This window comes from Artemia franciscana, chromosome 19 (genome assembly GCF_032884065.1).
Source record: "Artemia franciscana chromosome 19, ASM3288406v1, whole genome shotgun sequence".
Classification (NCBI taxonomy): domain Eukaryota; kingdom Metazoa; phylum Arthropoda; class Branchiopoda; order Anostraca; family Artemiidae; genus Artemia; species Artemia franciscana.
The window spans coordinates 6,316,549-6,336,844 of record NC_088881.1 but is presented as its reverse complement, the minus strand read 5'-3'; the positions used below and the strand labels follow the sequence as shown (position 1 = coordinate 6,336,844).

At 35.6% G+C, this 20,296-nt stretch overlaps 2 protein-coding genes across 6 annotated transcripts in view; one reads left to right on the top strand and one right to left on the bottom strand.

Annotated features, from left to right (window-relative positions):
• The window catches only part of LOC136039222 (period circadian protein-like), a 569,811-nt gene that overhangs the window by 361,195 nt on the left and 188,320 nt on the right, over positions 1-20,296 (bottom strand). The window lies entirely within an intron of this gene.
• The window catches only part of LOC136039224 (UPF0415 protein C7orf25 homolog), a 74,786-nt gene that overhangs the window by 185 nt on the left and 54,305 nt on the right, over positions 1-20,296 (top strand). The window lies entirely within an intron of this gene.

Below are 20,296 nucleotides of genomic sequence, written 5' to 3'. Positions count from 1 at the left end.
TTAAAATTAATAGGCCTAAATTAATTTCAATATGGTACCAGTGGTTAAAAAAACCAGTTCAGAAGTAAACATCTGAAGAAAACGCCTTAATCACCTCATCTTAATCCATTTGAGAGCTTCAAAGTCCTCTGGGCCTGTAGTGCTCTTGAGTTGATGACTCAGTTGAATCTCCAAAATTTGAAACAGTTCACACTTCATAATATAGGCTAAAAGAAAAGAATTGAATTTTCCAATCAACTCTGGATATAAAAAAAAGGCATAGGCTAGCCTACCTTTAGAATCAGATTTCATTCAGAATCTGTATTTTATGCAGGGCTGGATTCAGAATTATTTTTGAGGTCTTACATAATTGGTTGGTCCAATAAACTTGTGAATGAAGGAGTAGGCCTACCAGCAATTTTGAGAGAACTATATCCAAGGTAGGTAGTGGAAATAGTCATAAATTTTATCTAAAATCTTGTGAGGGTTAAAGTTCTAATAAATCTGTTGAAATTAAAATGATATAAAAAAAAAGTAATGGTAAAATTCTTGCTATCTCAGAAAGGGTTTAGGTTAGGAAAATGAGACTTTCAGGGATGAATCTAAAGACTAAAGTATGTCCCAGGAAGGTATTTTGAAGCAACCACCTCTGCTCCTTCTCCCTCTAGAGGGTCCTGACCTTTGATGACTTTTAAAAATATGTGTGGTATAAAAGTGAAACCTTGCAAAATAGATCTTCTGCTTAACTAAAGTACAATAAAATTGTTTTCAGCTTAATAACTTTGCTCAATTCCATTTTATAAGGTTTTAAAGATATGCAAATACATTTCCTAAATTTTGAAAAAAAAAACATTGATATGGCTCAAAATTCTACTCAAATAACAGGAATTGCATTTTCAGAACTAAAGGCAGAGAAAAAGCAACTTGTAACTGAAAATTAAGGTAAAATATTGATTTTGTCAAAATTTCAATAGGTACAGATCTGTCATGTAGGCAAATTTCAGGGCCCTCTGGAGAGAGAAGGAGTGGAGGTGGGTACTTTAAAATACCTTCCTGGAACTCACATAGCTTGTAGACCCATCCCTGAAAGTTTCATTTTCCTAACCTAAACCATTTCCAAGATAGCAAGAAGTCAATTAACTAGAATTTTACCAAAGTAATTCATAAAAACCATCCTAGCATAAAAATAAAAAGCTGTGCTAAAAATAAATAGCTTTACAGAAAAATATGATATTTAATATTTACTGTTTAAATTTTAGTCTTTACACTTTTGACCACTAAGGTATAGGCACCAATGATTCACAGTGCAATATTACACTGTCAAAATTTTTGTTCAAAACAGGATAACCCTTAGTCATGACTTGGAACACCATCTCTTGAACCTCTCATTATATTTTGACTATAGACATTGATGACTATTTGACTATTGATGACTATTTTTTTTTACTATTGATGACTATTTGATGACTATTCATCAAATACTGTCATTGACTATTGATGAAAAATATGATATTTAATATTTACTGTTTAAATTTTAGTCTTTACACTTTTGACCACTAAGGTATAGGCACCAATGATTCACAGTGCAATATTACACTGTCAAAATTTTTGTTCAAAACAGGATAACCCTTAGTCATGACTTGGGACACTGTCATGACTCTAGAAGCTGTCATTATATTTTGACTATATGAAATATAGACACTATATCTATATACTATACTATACACTATATGAAATATGACTATTGGACTATTGATTGATGACTATGAGTATTGACAAATATAGACACTATGTCTGATATGCCCAGATAAGAAAAAAAATATTCATTTCAATCAGTTTCCTGTTTTCAACACAAAATGAACTCCCAGCAATTTTTTAGCTATTTAATGTTCACACTGTCATTACTTGGTTATTTTTTTTTCAAAAAAAAGTTGGGATCAGCACCAGTGCATGAATATATATCTGATCTTTCTAAAATGTAGCCACATTGGCTTTTTCTTAATGAAATTAAGTTAAAATGGCAGCTAATATAATACAGACAAAACTTTGTTCCAAGTGTTGAAAATTCTTGTCTGATGTAGGCTAGTGGAATACCAGACCCACTAAAAATGTTCCTTTGGCCAAATTCAACTGTAGGTATTTACTTCTTTTATGACATTCATTTCCTTTGAGAATATCTTGTAGTAACCTTGTTGGACTTTTTGACAGATAGCAACAGGCCCTGTTGCTATCACAGGACCCTCAAGGGTCCTGTGACAAAAACATGAATTTGCTGAATTTACATATACATTCTGAACAACAAGATTTGATAATTAGTATTTGTAATAATATTTCATATAAAAACTTTTAAAAAGTTTTTTTTTTTTAATTGTAGTTTTACTGATTTGATGCTAGATGATACATTTTCCATCATCTGAGGAACTGCCACTTGGCCTCATACTATGTTCATATTTTTAAGCATTTGACTTGGTTGATCACAACACCCTAATTCATTTATCACAGAATAAGTTTGAAGTAGGCTGTTAGTGAATTTTATATATGTGTTCTTACAAATATGCTTTTTATATCTCAAGCTGTAAAAAACTAAATATTCTCTATGAACACTTCCCTAATTAGAATTGAATTCCTCAAAGAACCATGTTAGAAGCACTCTTATATGTAGTATTGGTTAATAAAATTGGTAAGATTCCCTCTAAGGTGTTAATTTGTAGATGACCTGCTGATCCTTGAAGTAGATCATAGAACTATCAAAAATGACCCCATCAAAATCCTACCCATGTTTTGGAAAAAGCTAAGAATTTATATATGAAAGTAAATTCCACAAAGCCAAATATAACAACAATAAATGTCTTAAAATTCTTGAAATCCACTCCTGTTTTCTTAAATCTTATCCCATCCAAAATGCTAATAAAACATGTTAAACTCCTTGGTGTTAAAAAACTTCTAAAAGTCTTAAGTTGAACATGCATATTTAAGGAATTCTGGACTTTCCAGACAAAGGATAGTCAAAACTAAAAAGATTTAAAATGGGTTAAAATGGTAGATTAACTTTGAAACAACCAAATGTTAACAACACTTTCACTATACACACGAAAGAAATCTCTGTTTGGGCCATTAAAGCTGAGAGGACAACCAATTTGGTTGTTTTAAAAAAAAATATATTCTTTGGATTAAACAGATAGCTTATATTAATATTAATACTAAACTAAATTAGTCACTCATTTTTGAAAATAATAACATAGCATCATCTGGAATTTCAATCTATGTCAATAAATGAGATTATATGTACTGAAAATAATGAGATATTACCCTCATTTTTGGTCGAAAAAATAACAGTTGTCAAAAATTGCCTGGTAGTTAGTCCAATCTAATGCTCTTTCCACAAAAATTATGGCTAGTAACATTAAGCTTCTATGTATGGTACTTGTAATTCTCAGCTGAACTGAAGTAGCTATTTATTCGAGTTCCAGCTCACGGAGATATATTAACATGAGGAATATGCGGAATTGCTGATACCATATTCACCTTTTTCTTGCTTGCATGTTATCAAAATACAATAAACTGTTTCAGTTTTTGTTTTACAATCCCTTGTGTTTCAAACCATGTTCATTCATGCTATAGAGTAAAGCTTATAGTGTGTTAAAATATCAATGTACATAAACGAAAATTTACTTGTGTTTCATAGAAATACCCTACAGGAAACAATGGTCAAAGAGACCTGTCCATCATTCTACTGGTCAATATTTCTTTTACTGTTGCCCCCAATTCTCCAGACAAAGGATGGTCAAAATTTCCAGACAAAGGATGGTCAAAACTAAAAAGATTTAAAGTGGGTTAAAATGGTAGATTAACTTTGAAACAACCAAATATTAACAACACTTTCACTGTGAACACCAAAGAAATCTCTGCTGGGCCATTAAAGCTGAGAGGAAGTAGGCCCTTCCAGATAGCATTTCAAGAGAGACTTATCACACTATTAAGTCACACATCATATGAACCTAGGTCCCACAATTCCACTCCATATGATTATCCAGTTTTGTCCCTGTTCTTGAAGCAATTTTTCAGTTTCTTGCTTCCACTATGTGAATAGTGTTTTATACATTTACTCATTAACAATAGTTGCACAGGAACAAAGTGAAAAGAATAGGTTGAATGCACCAGGAGCCAGCCACAAGTATTCCTCAAGTATTTTGACATGTGTTGAATTATGTTCTGACTTAAGTTGAAAACAGGTACTGTTTTGTCAGAACAGGAATTTTGTTCTGTCTTTTTTGTTCTGTCAGATTTTTTGGTGAAAACACTCCAATTTAAGAAAATTGAAGTTTTGTTACCTTTTTGGACAAAACTTCAAACTTCTAATCAAAAATTAGATTTGTAGATTTTTTCCTACATACTGAATTCCTTTTTAAATGAAAAGTCTTTAAATTAAGCCTTTAGGAGTAGAAAAAGTGTTTATTACAAAAAACTGTCAAAACATTGGTGCCTTTACCCTATAGCAAGTGAGTGAAGCTTTCTATTGTAAAAAAAATTGGTACCATCATTTGGAGTCATGTTTTCTTTGTGACTATTTTTATAGTTCAAACCATTTAGCCTGATGCCTAACGTTATGGCATTGCTTAGCAATACACAGGGTTTATTCTATCACTAGAGAGTGCACTTTAAGGTATTTTTAAGTTAATTTAAAATAAATATGACAATTTGCAACATATCAGCTCCATCTTAGATTTCAAGTTTTGCCAACAGGTCTGGAATCTAAATTCTGAGGTAGGAGCACATTTAGTCAATAATATTTCATTGATGCATCAGAAAATATATTAGTCATGTCAGGAATAATGCAATTTAGTTAAAAAATATAAACACTTGGTACCCAATAAAGTAGGACTAGTCTTGTGAGACTATGGAATAATTTGATCAATTAGTTTGTTTTTGCCACTCTTGCAATGTAATTAGTGATGTCCATAGCTTACACAGCTGTCTCTGCATTTTCAACTATTATCTCATATATAATATAATATATAATATGATATTATGTTAAATGTGAATTATGTATTATGTTATATAATATAATATATGTATATAACTATATTATAACTTTATAGGCTATATATATATATATATATATATATATATATATATATATATATATATATATATATATATATATATATATATATATATATATATATATATATATAGTTATACCTCCTCATACTTCTCCCTCTTTTATTCAAAGGCCCTAGGGTTTTGGATGTTTTTTTTCTGTGGCTGAAATAAATCTAATGTTTCAGTCTAAAGTAATCTGGTTAGTGCAAAAGTTTTGTCTGTTATATCAAAACAGTAAACAATAATAATAACAAAGCTGAAGGTTAAAATTGCACACAACAAGCAATTTGCTTTTGTCAATGAACAAATGTCATACCATGAAGACACAATTCTAAATGCTTCAACTATTTTAGGCATATTGTCTCTGAATCACAATATGCTTTTGTGATGTTCAACCCAATATTTGTTCAACTTTTGTGATGCCCCTTATATTTCAGGAATGCTGACACTGCATCCAGCACGGCTTGTCCCAACAGAACAGTTAATAATTAATCCAATGTCTTCCATTAGCTTGAGCAGAGACTTGTCTAAAATTTTACCTGTAATTTTTGATTCATGCCCAGTTATACCCTTATAGTTTGTTTTGTGAAAGTCCATAAATCCAACAAAGTCTTCTTCAATACTGCTTTCATAAAAATATAGTGTTGTGGATTAATTTGTGAGGTATTTAATGCATGCATGGTTTTATCAATTATAACACTGTAAAATTCATGTTTTCATAGTACTTAAAATTTCTTCAGTGCAACATTATATCAAATCATTTGCTGTTGTCTTGCTAATTAACCCCAATCCCAAATCTGCCACTATGTTAGGGGGCATGGCCCTCACCTGTATCTGCCACTGGTATAATGTTCATTTGTGTTGGAAACAAACTTCAATCCCCCCCCCAACAAAAAAGTGCAAATATATGCCTTGAATTGTATATATGTAATGATTATGGGCTAAATGTTTGTAATTTAGGGGAGGGTGTATTGTTAAGCAAAGTACTTTTAGGAATAATATAGGTAGGCATTTTAGAATTTTTAAAATCTGTATTCAGTCTTTTATAGTGTTGCCTTCTGAGGAGGATTGATTTTTAAACTATGACGACTCCTTCTTCTGGTGAAACAAATTATTTCATTTCTCCTTTTAAAAGAGATCTACTGGCAAACAAGGCAGATATGTAAAGTTTGTACGAAAGGCAGCACATTAAGGCCGTGATTAAGTGAACTGATGGAACTCGAAAATCCCATGTTAAATTGAAAATTTATTTTTAAAAAGTACTCAAGTATTCATTGGCGGAAGATGCCGCTTTTAATATCAGGCCATAGCTTCTTGAAGATGCTACAAAATGTTTGAAAGGATTTTGCTCTATTTCCTCTAATTGCTTAGAAAATGTGTAGATCTTTTTCACAAGTGTACTCTATAAAGGATATTGCTTTTAGAACAAAATCGGTACTATCATGAGCAGAAGACAAAAACCTATAAGATGATTGGAACCATTTTTCGATGTATTTTCCTGTTTTCTAACAGTCCCCTAGAATATTTTCAGCTACCTGAAATTTTTACAAGTCGGTTGCCAGAAAGAATCGTTTAAGATCGCCGATAATACCCCCTAGAGACCAAAATGACAAGCTGGTATAACCAGCTGCTTGTTAATAGAGTGTGAAATTTTCATAAATTATTTCAATGCAATGAAGAAACCTAGAAATGAGAAATAGTCAGGAGCCTTCATTTCTAGGTTTCTTCATTGCATTGAAATAATTTATGAAAATTTCACACTCTATTAACAAGCAGCTGGTTATACCAGCTTGTCATTTTGGTCTCTAGGGGGTATTATCGGCGATCTTAAACGATTCTTTCTGGCAACCGACTTGTAAGAATTTCAGGTAGCTGAAAATATTCTAGGGGACTGTTAGAAAACGGGAAAATACATCGAAAAATGGTTCCAATCATCTTATAGGTTATTGTTTTCTGCTCACGATAGTACTGATTTTGTTCTAAAAGCAATATCCTTTATAGAGTACACTTGTGAAAAAGATCTACACATTTTCTAAGCAATTAGAGGAAATGACCTGTATAATATATATAATTAAGGCTATCCGACATTTATAGACTTTCCGATATTTATTGGCAATTGGCAATTAATTGGGTGGGAGGAGAAAAGTAAGCAGAAGAGGGGTGAGTGAGTTGTTTGCAAGAGCCGTGGTACCCGCCGGGCTTGCCCCCTTAAATTGCGAGGACAAGGTAGACAGCCTCCAACACTTCCCTTATGATTGCTTCCCTTATCCCAGTTTCGAAATGAGTCCAAATGTACCGGTCAACACCAAACCAGGGGATCTCTTTCTAGCTAGGTTCGCAGGCTACCCATTATGGCCAGTTCGGATTCTGGAGTCTGTCCCCACTTCGAAAGGGCCTAAAAAGTATCACGTTTTCTGCTATGGAAAAAAAACATGATCGCCAATTAGTTACTTCTGAGCAGCTTGTCAGTTATAAAGATAATGTAATGGAAGCTTCAGCCAAGAAAACGAGAGGAGTAGATGCTGCATTTGATGAATTACGTGGTTATCCGGATGTTTATAAACAGTATCTGAAGGGTTCAAATACTGCTTCTGATTGTGCAGCAGAATTGCGAAATCTTGTTTAAGCTAACGAGCAGGATTTTCTCAATACAAAGAAAAATTTATCAGAGACAATTGAAAAGAAAATTGCCGAAAAACTGAAATCGACCGGGTTAACTCCAGCGGCTAGTACTGCCAAGTTTCCGACAGAGACCATGGTTTCAGAAATACACGATGCGATCATTATAGAATTTAGCCCAAAGTTTAACATCATTGAAAAACAGCTCAAAAGTTACTTGCATGCTATTGAAATCCTTGAGAACAGGGTAACTCAACTAGAGGCGAAAGTTGACGATTATGCGCAGGAAGCTAAGCTAGATTCGCTCTTATTTAACGGTTTGAAACAGAACCCATCGCAAAATCTAAATCCAGCTATTAATCATATCATACGTGACCAAATGGGCCTGTCTAGTATAGGAAATTCCGATGTTGTGAGTGTTCACCGGTTCCGTCTGGGTTCTAGTAACTCACAAAGACCGGACAAGGTGGCTCCCATGCTCGTGAGATTTCGTTCTAAGGACATTGCTAGCGCCGTTTTCAAAGCAAAGAAGAATCTTACAAATAGCGGAATTTTTGTATCTGAAAATCTCACAAAAAAAAGCGCGAGTTACTGAATGCTGCCAGAGATAAATTTGGAAACCGATGTGTATGGTCAGATCAAGGGAGAGTTTTTGTGCGACAGTCTAGTGTTAGTCCCATTCAGCGTATTTGGAGTATCGATGATCTTCTGTAATATCAGTGATAGTGATAATCGTTTTCATTTCCGTTCTTTTTTTTCTTGTTGGAGTTTACAATATTTTTTGTTTTTTCGTTATCCCTTTTCTGTATATTTCCTTACCGTCAAATGCGGTCTGTACTGTATTATGAATGGCTGTTCAAGTAAATAATGATATGCAGCAGTCCCGTTTGGACTTGTTGTAAAATTCGCCGCTTCGTATTGAAGATGTTTTGTCATTATCGGTAGCGAATGATTTTGTGGGTCATCCATTTAAGCCGCTTAGGAGTAGCAAATATATTCGGTTAAGTGATATTGAAATGCCTGGGCAATCTGAGTCTTTGACTGTGGCTCAGTGGAATTGTCATCTGAATTCTAACCACCATGAGGTCGCCCGTCTGCTAGATCTTTATAAAAATAAGGTAGAAGTATTAGGGATTTGCGAGTCGTTCGTAACTCAAGACACTTTCCTCTCGTCACATTTTTTTCCAGGCTATAAACTTGTATCAAAATCAAGGAGTTCAATGAGAGGAGGAGGTTTGACTTTTCTGCTAGCAAATTCTTTGGATTACGTAATTCGAGATGATTTAACTCTCTGGAATGAAGGTAAGCTCGGAATTTTATCAATAGAAATGGAGTTACAGAAAAATAAAAGTTCATCATTTCTTTGGTTTACCGGCCGCACAGCGCAAACCCAGATGAATTTTTTGGAGAATTCGATGGATTTCTTCAAAGAATGTCAAGTACTAGACTCCAATGTATTTTTTAGGCGATTTTAACTTTGATCTTTTAAATCTAGAAGGAGTAAACCTTGATTTTTTTACCCTTATGCTTTCACATAGCCTTTATCCCGCAGTTTCAATCCCAACTAGGATAACAGATCATTCGGCAACCCTGATTGACAATATCTTCCTTTCTTCGGATGCAATTGTGGAGTGCTGTGCTGACGTTGTCTTACACCCTGGGTCTGACCATCTACCAGTATTTTGCAACATTAAAAGATTTGGCTGTAAACACAACACCACTACTAAGCTTCAATTCAGAATGATGAAAGCTGAAAATCTCAGGAAATTTAAAGATGAAATCAGCACAGTATCATGGCAAGAAGTCATGGCCGAGAAAGAAGATCCCTCGACTGCTTTTGATAAATTTATGAGTATTTTGTCTCCCATCTATGATCAGTGTTGCCCATTAAAAACTGCAGCTAAGAAGAAAAACCAACCACGGAAGCCATGGATTACGGAAGAGATACTGGAAATGATGAAGAAGAGAGACCAATTATTCTCAGATTATCTCAATTGTGAGAGTGATGACAGTTGGGAAGAGTACAGAAAGGCAAGAAATAGGGTGAATTCTGCACGACGAGCTGCAATGAGGGAGTATTTCGGAGAGAAATTAAAATCGCAGAAAGGAGACATTAGAGGGACCTGGCTGACTATTAAAAGCGTTCTCGGCAATGGTAAGGATTCAGCATCAACTGAACAGTTAGCCATAGGTGAAAGAACTGTGAGTGGGAGGCAAGAAGTTAGTGAAGAGTTTTGTAAGTTTTTTACCAAAACAGGATCGCAAATAAACCAAGAGGCAAAAGATCAAAGCGGGCAGCTAGATACTGAGGAGTTTGACGATAACCGCGGTCTTCATCACTCATTTTACTTTACTAAATGTACTATGGATGACATTACCCAAGCAGTGAAACCAATCAGATCAAATGCAGGTGGTGTTGATGGCCTAAACATTAAAGCATTTAAAGCAGTTGCTGCGTATCTCTTACCTGTGATATTATATCTAGTCAATTTATCTGTTCAAAAGGGTGTGTTTCCTGACGAACTAAAGCGGGCAAAAGTTATGCCCCTCCATAAAGGAGGCGATAAAAGATATATTTCCAACTGGAGCCCAATATCTATTCTACCGCTCTTCTCAAAAATTTATGAATAAGTAGTGTATAAGAAAATATACGAGTACATGAATTCGCTGGAGTTTTTGTCAGATTTGCAGTTTGGTTTTAGAAAAGGTCATTCTACCGTGCATGCCGTTCATCACCTTTTAGATTGTGTAAATAGTGCGTTAGAAAATAATTTGATCCCTCTAGCTATTTTTATTGATTTGACGAAGGCGTTTGACACTGTGGATTTTGAAGTTATGGCGAAAAGACTGCGGAACCTTGGAATTTAAGATACAGCATTAAGTTGGTTTCGGTCTTATCTGTGTGGAAGATCAACGAAGGAGGTGATGAGTGATATATCTAGCGCAGCTATGCCTATAAATTGTGGTGTTCCCCAAGGATCAGTCCTTGGCCCGTTACTCTTCTTGGTATATGTGGATACTCTTCGATTTTACCTAAATGATTCAGTTTTAACCTCTTTCGCCGATGATACAGCTATCACAGTGTTTGCCCGGACTTCAAAAGAGGTTGTGCAAAAAGCGAACCACGTCCTTAGTCGGCTTCATGTTTTTACAGCTCTAAGCTCCCTTGTAGTAAATCCAAGAAAAACGAATTTTATGCTGTTTAGCAGAACTGGTGTACCTGAACTTCTTGAAAATGTGCTTTATAACGGTGTTAGCATAACACAGGTGTTTTTTTTGTAAATATCTCGGATTTTATATTGATTATAATTTGTCTTGGAAGAAGCATGGTGAAATAGTGTCGGCAAAAGCAGCTAGAGGATTGGGAGTAATGAGGAGGCTGAAAAAAGTGTTCTCGGTAGCAGTTGTCAAATTGTTATACAGTGCTATTGTGCACCCTTACATCGCGTACGGTTGTTCTGTTTGGGCAAGCAATTTCGTGATGAATTATAAGCGAACTCAAATAATATAAAACGAAGCACTACGTCTGATAGGAGAATTTCAAAACTGTCAGAATACTGCGGAGTGTTTTAGAAAGAATGATATTTTGAACATAGGCGAGCTACGTGATTACCAGCTAGCGATTTTTGTTTTTCAAAGTGTAAATAAGGTAAGCCCTGAGTACTTTTATGATTTTTTAAAAATTAACTCGTTTTATCAGCCTTATGTTACCAGGAATTCGGAGGATTTGACTCACGAGAGAAGAAATACAACGAGAGCAGGATTTGTTCTCAGGAACATAGGTGTCAGCGTCTGGAACGACCTTCCAGAATCTGTCAGAGCGGCAGTAAGTCTGGCATCATTCAAGAGAATGGTTAAATTCCATTTTTTAAAAAGGAGAGAAGTGTGATAAGAGGAAAGGGTACTTATTTATTTAGTATTTAATATTAATTATTTTGTTTTTTTACCCCCCCCCCCCCCAAGGATTTTTTTTCTTTCTTCAAAATCATTTGAAGAAATGATTTAGCAGATTCATGGTGGTTAGAATTGCGGCCACAGTCAGGACTCTTTTGTCTTAAGAGTGTCCGTTAATGGTAGATTCTTTGTTTAATTTATATGTTTTGGATGAAAATAAAAAATGTCTATGTCTAAACATTAAACCTTAAAACGAACAGAAATTACTTCGTATATGAAAGGGACTGCTTCCTCGTGAACGCCCCGCTCTTTATGCTAAAGTTTTTTACTGTTTTAAATATAGAGTTAAGAGAAAGAGTCAGACTTTAGCGTGAAGAGCGGGGCGTTGATGAGGAAGCAGCCCCTTTCATATATGAAGTAATTTCTGTTCGTTTTATGTTTTAATGTCACTCCTTACTTTAAGTTAAAAAACACTTGTTTTTATTTAATTTAATTTCTGAACGTTTTTGAATCAATGCATGTTTTGATTTATGCTCTCCGCAGATGAATAATTAAAACGAAATTTGCCTATTTATTTTTTTTTTGGCTAAATGGTTTTCTCATAGTTAAGATCGAATGATTTTGAGAAAAAAAGCGGGGATGGAGGTCTAGCTGCCGTCCGATTTTTTGGTTACTTAAAAAGGCAACTGGAGCTTTTAATTTTTTACGAATGTTTTTATTAGTAAAATTATTAGAAAAAATAAATTTTATTAGTTAAAGATATACGCAACTTACAAATTAGCTAACGTAACGAACTTCTGTATTCTCATATTTTTATTACATATATGAGGGGATTCACCCCCTCGTCAGTACCTCACTCTTCACGCTAAAGCTTAAATTTTGTCCCAATTTCTTAAGAATCACCCCTGAAGAACAAAAGCCGTAGAATAAATAGTTGAAATTTCTAAAAATACTTTAGCGTAAATAGCGAGGTATTAGGAGGAGGTGAGCCCCTCACATGCGTAATAATTTCTGTTCCTTTTAACAGAAATTATTATGGAATATTTACAGGAATTAATATTTGCAGGAAAATAATAACAGGAATATTCTGTTCCTTTCAGTTGAAAAACTTTGTCATATTTATTTTTCATTGTTTTTTTAAATAATGCTAGAAAATCCTGCGCTCCCTTCATGGAAATTTTCTTCCCCATGACAAATTCCTCCATGAAAAGTTCCCCCAACATATCTCCCTCTTCTCAACCCCTGCCCCCAACCAAATGAAAACGCCCCAGAAAACGTCTGTACACTTCCCAATAGCCATTACTATATGCAAGCACTGGTCAGTGTTTGTAACTTGTAGCCCCTCCCACGGGGACTGTGAGGGAGTAGGTCAACCCAAAAGGCATAGTTATAAGGATTTTCGACTACGCTGAATAACATGTCTATCTCAGAATTCTGATCCGGTGACTTTGGGAAAATAATTAGCGTGGGACGGGGGCCTAGGTGCTCTCCGATTTTTTTGGTCACTTAAAAAGGGCACTAGAACTTTTCATTTCCGTTAGATAGAACCCTCTCGCAACATTCTAGGTTTTAATAATGCTGATTTTAAATATATAAGTTTCATCAAGATTAGTATTACCTATCAAAAGTTACGAGCCTGAAAAAAATTGCTTCCATTTTAGAAAATAGGGGGAACACCCCCTAAAAGTCATACGATCTTAACGAAAATCACATCATCAGATTCAGTGTAACAGAGAACCTTATTGTAGAAGTTTCAAGCCCCAATCTATAAAAATCTGGAATTTCGCATTTTTTGCCAGAAGACAAATCACGGATGCGTGTTTATTATTTTTTTTCTCAGGGGTGATCGTATCAATTCAGTGGTCCTATAATGACGCGAAAGGGCTAATTCTAGTGGAAATGAAAAGTTTGAGTGCCCTTTTTAAGTGACCTAAAAATTGGAGGGCACCTAGGCCCCCTACCACGGTCATTTTCCCCGAAGTCACCAGATAAAAATTCTGAGATATCCATTTTATTCACCATAGTCGAAAAACCCAATAACTATGTCTTTGTGGACGACTTACTCCCCCGCAGTCCCCGTGGGAGTGGCTGCAAGTTACAATCTTTGACCTGTGTGTACATATAGTAATGGTTACTAAGAAGTGTACAGACGTTTTCAGGGGGATTTTTTTGGTTTGGGGGGGAATATTTGAGGGGAGAGGGTTACCGGGGAGGATTTTTCCATGGAGGAACTTCTCATGGGGGAAGAGACTTTCAATGGAGGGGGTGCAGGATTTTCTAGCATTATTTAAAAAAAAACAATGAAAAAATAAATATGAAAAGTTTTTTTTCTACTGAAAGTGAGAAGCAGCATTAAAACTTAAAACGAACAGAAATTATTACGCATATGAGGGGTCTACCTCCTCGTAATACCTCGCTCTTTACGCTAAAGCATTTTTAGTAATTTCAACTATTTATTCTACGGCCTTTGTGATTCAGGGGTCATTCTTAAGGAATTGGGACAAAATTTAAGCTTTAATATCAAGAGCGAGGTATCGACGAGGGGTGAGCCCCCTCATATACGCAATAAAAACATACGAATATTGAAGTTCGCTACGTAATTTAATTCGTAAGTTACGTATATTTTTTACTTACGAAAACGTTCGTAAAAATTATAAGTTATAGTTGCCTTTTTAAGTAATCAAAAAATAGGAGGGCAACTAGGCCTCCTCCCTCGCTCCTTTTTTCTCAAAATCTTCCGATTAAAACTGTGAAAAAGCCATTTAGCCCCAAAAAATTAATATGCAAATTTCGTTTTAATTATTTATATGTGGAGAGCCAAGATCAAACCATGCATTAATTCAAAGACGTCCAGAAATTAAACAAAAAAAACAAGTTTTTTTAAATGAAAGTAAGGAGCGACATTAAAACTAAAAACGAACAGAAATTACTCCGTATATGAAAGGGGCTTTTCCTCCTCAACGCCCCGCTCTTCACGCTAAAGTTTGACTCTTTCTCTTAAATCTACATTTTAAAACAGTAAAAAACTTTAGCGTTAAGAGCGGGGCGTTGAAGAGGAAAAGCCCCTTTCATATACGGAGTAATTTCTGATCGTTTTAAGTTTTAATGTCGCTCCTTACTTTCACTTAAAAAAACTTGTTTTTTTTTGTTTAATTGTAGATAGGAGCTTGAAACTTCTACAGTAGGATTCTCTGATACGCTGAATCTGGTGGTGTAAATTTCGTTAAGGTTCTATGATTTTTACGGGTTGTTTCCTCCTCACCTGTGCTTCCAAACTGTAGTCTCTAGATCGCGCACGAAAAACTCAGGATCAAAAATCCGTCGGCAATCCTTCAATTCGTCGCAATCCAAGTTTCTACCACAAGTCACGATCCGGTAGGGCAACGGGGAAGAAGCTACGGGGTTCTGCTCCGCCTCAAGGTTTGTCGCTTGACCTAAATTTCTTGACTTGTCTAGTTCTTCGGCGTACCGCATTATTAGGTATTTTGGATATTTACATCTACCAAGCTCCAAATACTTTTTACAAAGGCGCTGTCTATGTGTGGTAACACTTTTAAGATGTATACCTTGCTTTGATTTAATTTTCCCCATGATTTCGGCTTTGTGTGCATTTTTAGAAATTTCAACTATTTATTCAACGGGTTTTGTTCTTCAGGGGTGATTCTTAAGAAATTGGGACAAAATTTAAGCTTTAGCGTGAAGAGTGAGGTACTGACGAGGGGGTGAATCCCCTCATATATGTAATAAAAATATGAGAATACAGAAGTTCGTTACGTTAGCTAATTTGTAAGTTGCGTATATCTTTAACTAATAAAATTTATTTTTTCTAATAATTTTACTAATAAAAACATTCGTAAAAAATTAAAAGCTCCAGTTGCCTTTTTAAGTAACCAAAAAATCGGACGGCAGCTAGACCTCCATCCCCGCTTTTTTTCTCAAAATCATTCGATCTTAACTATGAGAAAACCATTTAGCCAAAAAAAAAATAAATAGGCAAATTTCGTTTTAATTATTCATCTGCGGAGAGCATAAATCAAAACATGCATTGATTCAAAAACGTTCAGAAATTAAATTAAATAAAAACAAGTGTTTTTTAACTTAAAGTAAGGAGTGACATTAAAACATAAAACGAACAGAAATTACTTCATATATGAAAGGGGCTGCTTCCTCATCAACGCCCCGCTCTTCACGCTAAAGTCTGACTCTTTCTCTTAACTCTATATTTAAAACAGTAAAAAACTTTAGCATAAAGAGCGGGGCGTTCACGAGGAAGCAGTCCCTTTCATATACGAAGTAATTTCTGTTCGTTTTAAGGTTTAATGTTTAGACATAGACATTTTTTATTTTCATCCAAAACATATAAATTAAACAAAGAATCTACCATTAACGGACACTCTTAAGACAAAAGAGTCCTTACTGTGGCCACAATTCTAACCACCATGAATCTGCTAAATCATTTCTTCAAATGATTTTGAAGAAAGAAAAAAAATCTTTGGGGGGGGGTAAAAAAACAAAATAATTAATATTAAATACTAAATAAATAAGTACCCTTTCCTCTTATCACACTTCTCTCCTTTTTAAAAAATGGAATTTAACCATTCTCTTGAATGATGCCAGACTTACTGCCGCTCTGACAGATTCTGGAAGGTCGTTCCAGACGCTGACACCTATGTTCCTGAGAACAAATCCTGCTCTCGTTGTATTTCTTCTCTCGTGAGTCAAATCCTCCGAATTCCAGGTAAAATAAGGGTGATAAAACGAGTTAGTTTAAAAAAAATCATAAAAGTACTCAGGGCTTACCTTATTTACACTTTGAAAAACAAAAATCGCTAGCTGGTAATCACGTAGCTCGCCTATGTTCAAAATATCATTCTTTCTAAAACACTCCGCAGTATTCTGACAGTTTTGAAATTCTCCTATCAGACGTAGTGCTTCGTTTTATATTATTTGAGTTCGCTTATAATTCATCACGAAATTGCTTGCCCAAACAGAACAACCGTACGCGATGTAAGGGTGCACAATAGCACTGTATAACAATTTGACAACTGCTACCGAGAACACTTTTTTCAGCCTCCTCATTACTCCCAATCCTCTAGCTGCTTTTGCCGACACTATTTCACCATGCTTCTTCCAAGACAAATTATAATCAATATAAAATCCGAGATATTTACAAAAAAAACACCTGTGTTATGCTAACACCGTTATAAAGCACATTTTCAAGAAGTTCAGGTACACCAGTTCTGCTAAACAGCATAAAATTCGTTTTTCTTGGATTTACTACAAGGGAGCTTAGAGCTGTAAAAACATGAAGCCGACTAAGGACGTGGTTCGCTTTTTGCACAACCTCTTTTGAAGTCCGGGCAAACACTGTGATAGCTGTATCATCGGCGAAAGAGGTTAAAACTGAATCATTTAGGTAAAATCGAAGAGTATCCACATATACCAAGAAGAGTAACGGGCCAAGGACTGATCCTTGGGGAACACCACAATTTATAGGCATAGCTGCGCTAGATATATCACTCATCACCTCCTTCGTTGATCTTCCACACAGATAAGACCGAAACCAACTTAATGCTGTATCTTAAATTCCAAGGTTCCGCAGTCTTTTCGCCATAACTTCAAAATCCACAGTGTCAAACGCCTTCGTCAAATCAATAAAAATAGCTAGAGGGATCAAATTATTTTCTAACGCACTATTTACACAATCTAAAAGGTGATGAACGGCATGCACGGTAGAATGACCTTTTCTAAAACCAAACTGCAAATCTGACAAAAACTCCAGCGAATTCATGTACTCGTATATTTTCTTATACACTACTTATTCATAAATTTTTGAGAAGAGCGGTAGAATAGATATTGGGCTCCAGTTGGAAATATATCTTTTATCGCCTCCTTTATGGAGGGGCATAACTTTTGCCCGCTTTAGTTCGTCAGGAAACACACCTTTTTGAACAGATAAATTGACTAGATATAATATCACAGGTAAGAGATACGCAGCAACTGCTTTAAATGCTTTAATGTTTAGGCCATCAACACCACCTGCATTTGATCTGATTGGTTTCACTGCTTGGGTAATGTCATCCATAGTACATTTAGTAAAGTAAAATGAGTGATGAAGACCGCGGTTATCGTCAAACTCCTCAGTATCTAGCTGCCCGCTTTGATCTTTTGCCTCTTGGTTTATTTGCGATCCTGTTTTGGTAAAAAACTTACAAAACTCTTCACTAACTTCTTGCCTCCCACTCACAGTTCTTTCACCTATGGCTAACTGTTCAGTTGATGCTGAATCCTTACCATTGCCGAGAACGCTTTTAATAGTCAGCCAGGTCCCTCTAATGTCTCCTTTCTGCGATTTTAATTTCTCTCCGAAATACTCCCTCATTGCAGCTCGTCGTGCAGAATTCACCCTATTTCTTGCCTTTCTGTACTCTTCCCAACTGTCATCACTCTCACAATTGAGATAATCTGAGAATAATTGGTCTCTCTTCTTCATCATTTCCAGTATCTCTTCCGTAATCCATGGCTTCCGTGGTTGGTTTTTCTTCTTAGCTGCAGTTTTTAATGGGCAACACTGATCATAGATGGGAGACAAAATACTCATAAATTTATCAAAAGCAGTCGAGGGATCTTCTTTCTCGGCCATGACTTCTTGCCATGATACTGTGCTGATTTCATCTTTAAATTTCCTGAGATTTTCAGCTTTCATCATTCTGAATTGAAGCTTAGTAGTGGTGTTGTGTTTACAGCCAAATCTTTTAATGTTGCAAAATACTGGTAGATGGTCAGACCCAGGGTGTAAGACAACGTCAGCACAGCACTCCACAATTGCATCCGAAGAAAGGAAGATATTGTCAATCAGGGTTGCCGAATGATCTGTTATCCTAGTTGGGATTGAAACTGCGGGATAAAGGCTATGTGAAAGCATAAGGGTAAAAAAATCAAGGTTTACTCCTTCTAGATTTAAAAGATCAAAGTTAAAATCGCCTAAAAAATACATTGGAGTTTAGTACTTGACATTCTTTGAAGAAATCCATCGAATTCTCCAAAAAATTCATCTGGGTTTGCGCTGGGCGGCCGGTAAACCAAAGAAATGATGAACTTTCTATTTTTCTCTAACTCTATTTCTATTGATAAAGTTTCGAGCTTACCTTCATTCCAGAGAGTTAAATCATCTCGAATTACGTAATCCAAAGAATTTGCTAGCAGAAAAGTCAAACCTCCTCCTCTCATTGAACTCCTTGATTTTGATACAAGTTTATAGCCTGGAAAAAAATGTGACGAGAGGAAAGTGTCTTGAGTTACGAACGACTCGCAAATCCCTAATACTTCTACCTTATTTTTATAAAGATCTAGCAGACGGGCGACCTCATGGTGGTTAGAATTCAGATGACAATTCCACTGAGCCACAGTCAAAGACTCAGATTGCCCAGACATTTCAATATCACTTAACCGAATATATTTGCTACTCCTAAGCGGCTTAAATGGATGACCCACAAAATCATTCGCTACCGATAATGACAAAACATCTTCAATACGAAGCGGCGAATTTTACAACAAGTCCAAACGGGACTGCTGCATATCATTATTTACTTGAACAGCCATTCATAATACAGTACAGACCGCATTTGACGGTAAGGAAATATACAGAAAAGGGATAACGAAAAAACAAAAAATATTGTAAACTCCAACAAGAAAAAAAAGAACGGAAATGAAAACGATTATCACTATCACTGATATTACAGAAGATCATCGATACTCCAAATACGCTGAATGGGACTAACACTAGACTGTCGCACAAAAACTCTCCCTTGATCTGACCATACACATCGGTTTCCAAATTTATCTCTGGCAGCATTCAGTAACTCGCGCTTTTTTTTGTGAGATTTTCAGATACAAAAATTCCGCTATTTGTAAGATTCTTCTTTGCTTTGAAAACGGCGCTAGCAATGTCCTTAGAACGAAATCTCACGAGCATGGGAGCCACCTTGTCCGGTCTTTGTGAGTTACTAGAACCCAGACGGAACCGGTGAACACTCACAACATCGGAATTTCCTATACTAGACAGGCCCATTTGGTCACGTATGATATGATTAATAGCTGGATTTAGATTTTGCGATGGGTTCTGTTTCAAACCGTTAAATAAGAGCGAATCTAGCTTAGCTTCCTGCGCATAATCGTCAACTTTCGCCTCTAGTTGAGTTACCCTGTTCTCAAGGATTTCAATAGCATGCAAGTAACTTTTGAGCTGTTTTTCAATGATGTTAAACTTTGGGCTAAATTCTATAATGATCGCATCGTGTATTTCTGAAACCATGGTCTCTGTCGGAAACTTGGCAGTACTAGCCGCTGGAGTTAACCCGGTCGATTTCAGTTTTTCGGCAATTTTCTTTTCAATTGTCTCTGATAAATTTTTCTTTGTATTGAGAAAATCCTGCTCGTTAGCTTAAACAAGATTTCGCAATTCTGCTGCACAATCAGAAGCAGTATTTGAACCCTTCAGATACTGTTTATAAACATCCGGATAACCACGTAATTCATCAAATGCAGCATCTACTCCTCTCGTTTTCTTGGCTGAAGCTTCCATTACATTATCTTTATAACTGACAAGCTGCTCAGAAGTAACTAATTGGCGATCATGTTTTTTTTCATAGCAGAAAACGTGATACTTTTTAGGCCCTTTCGAAGTGGGGACAGACTCCAG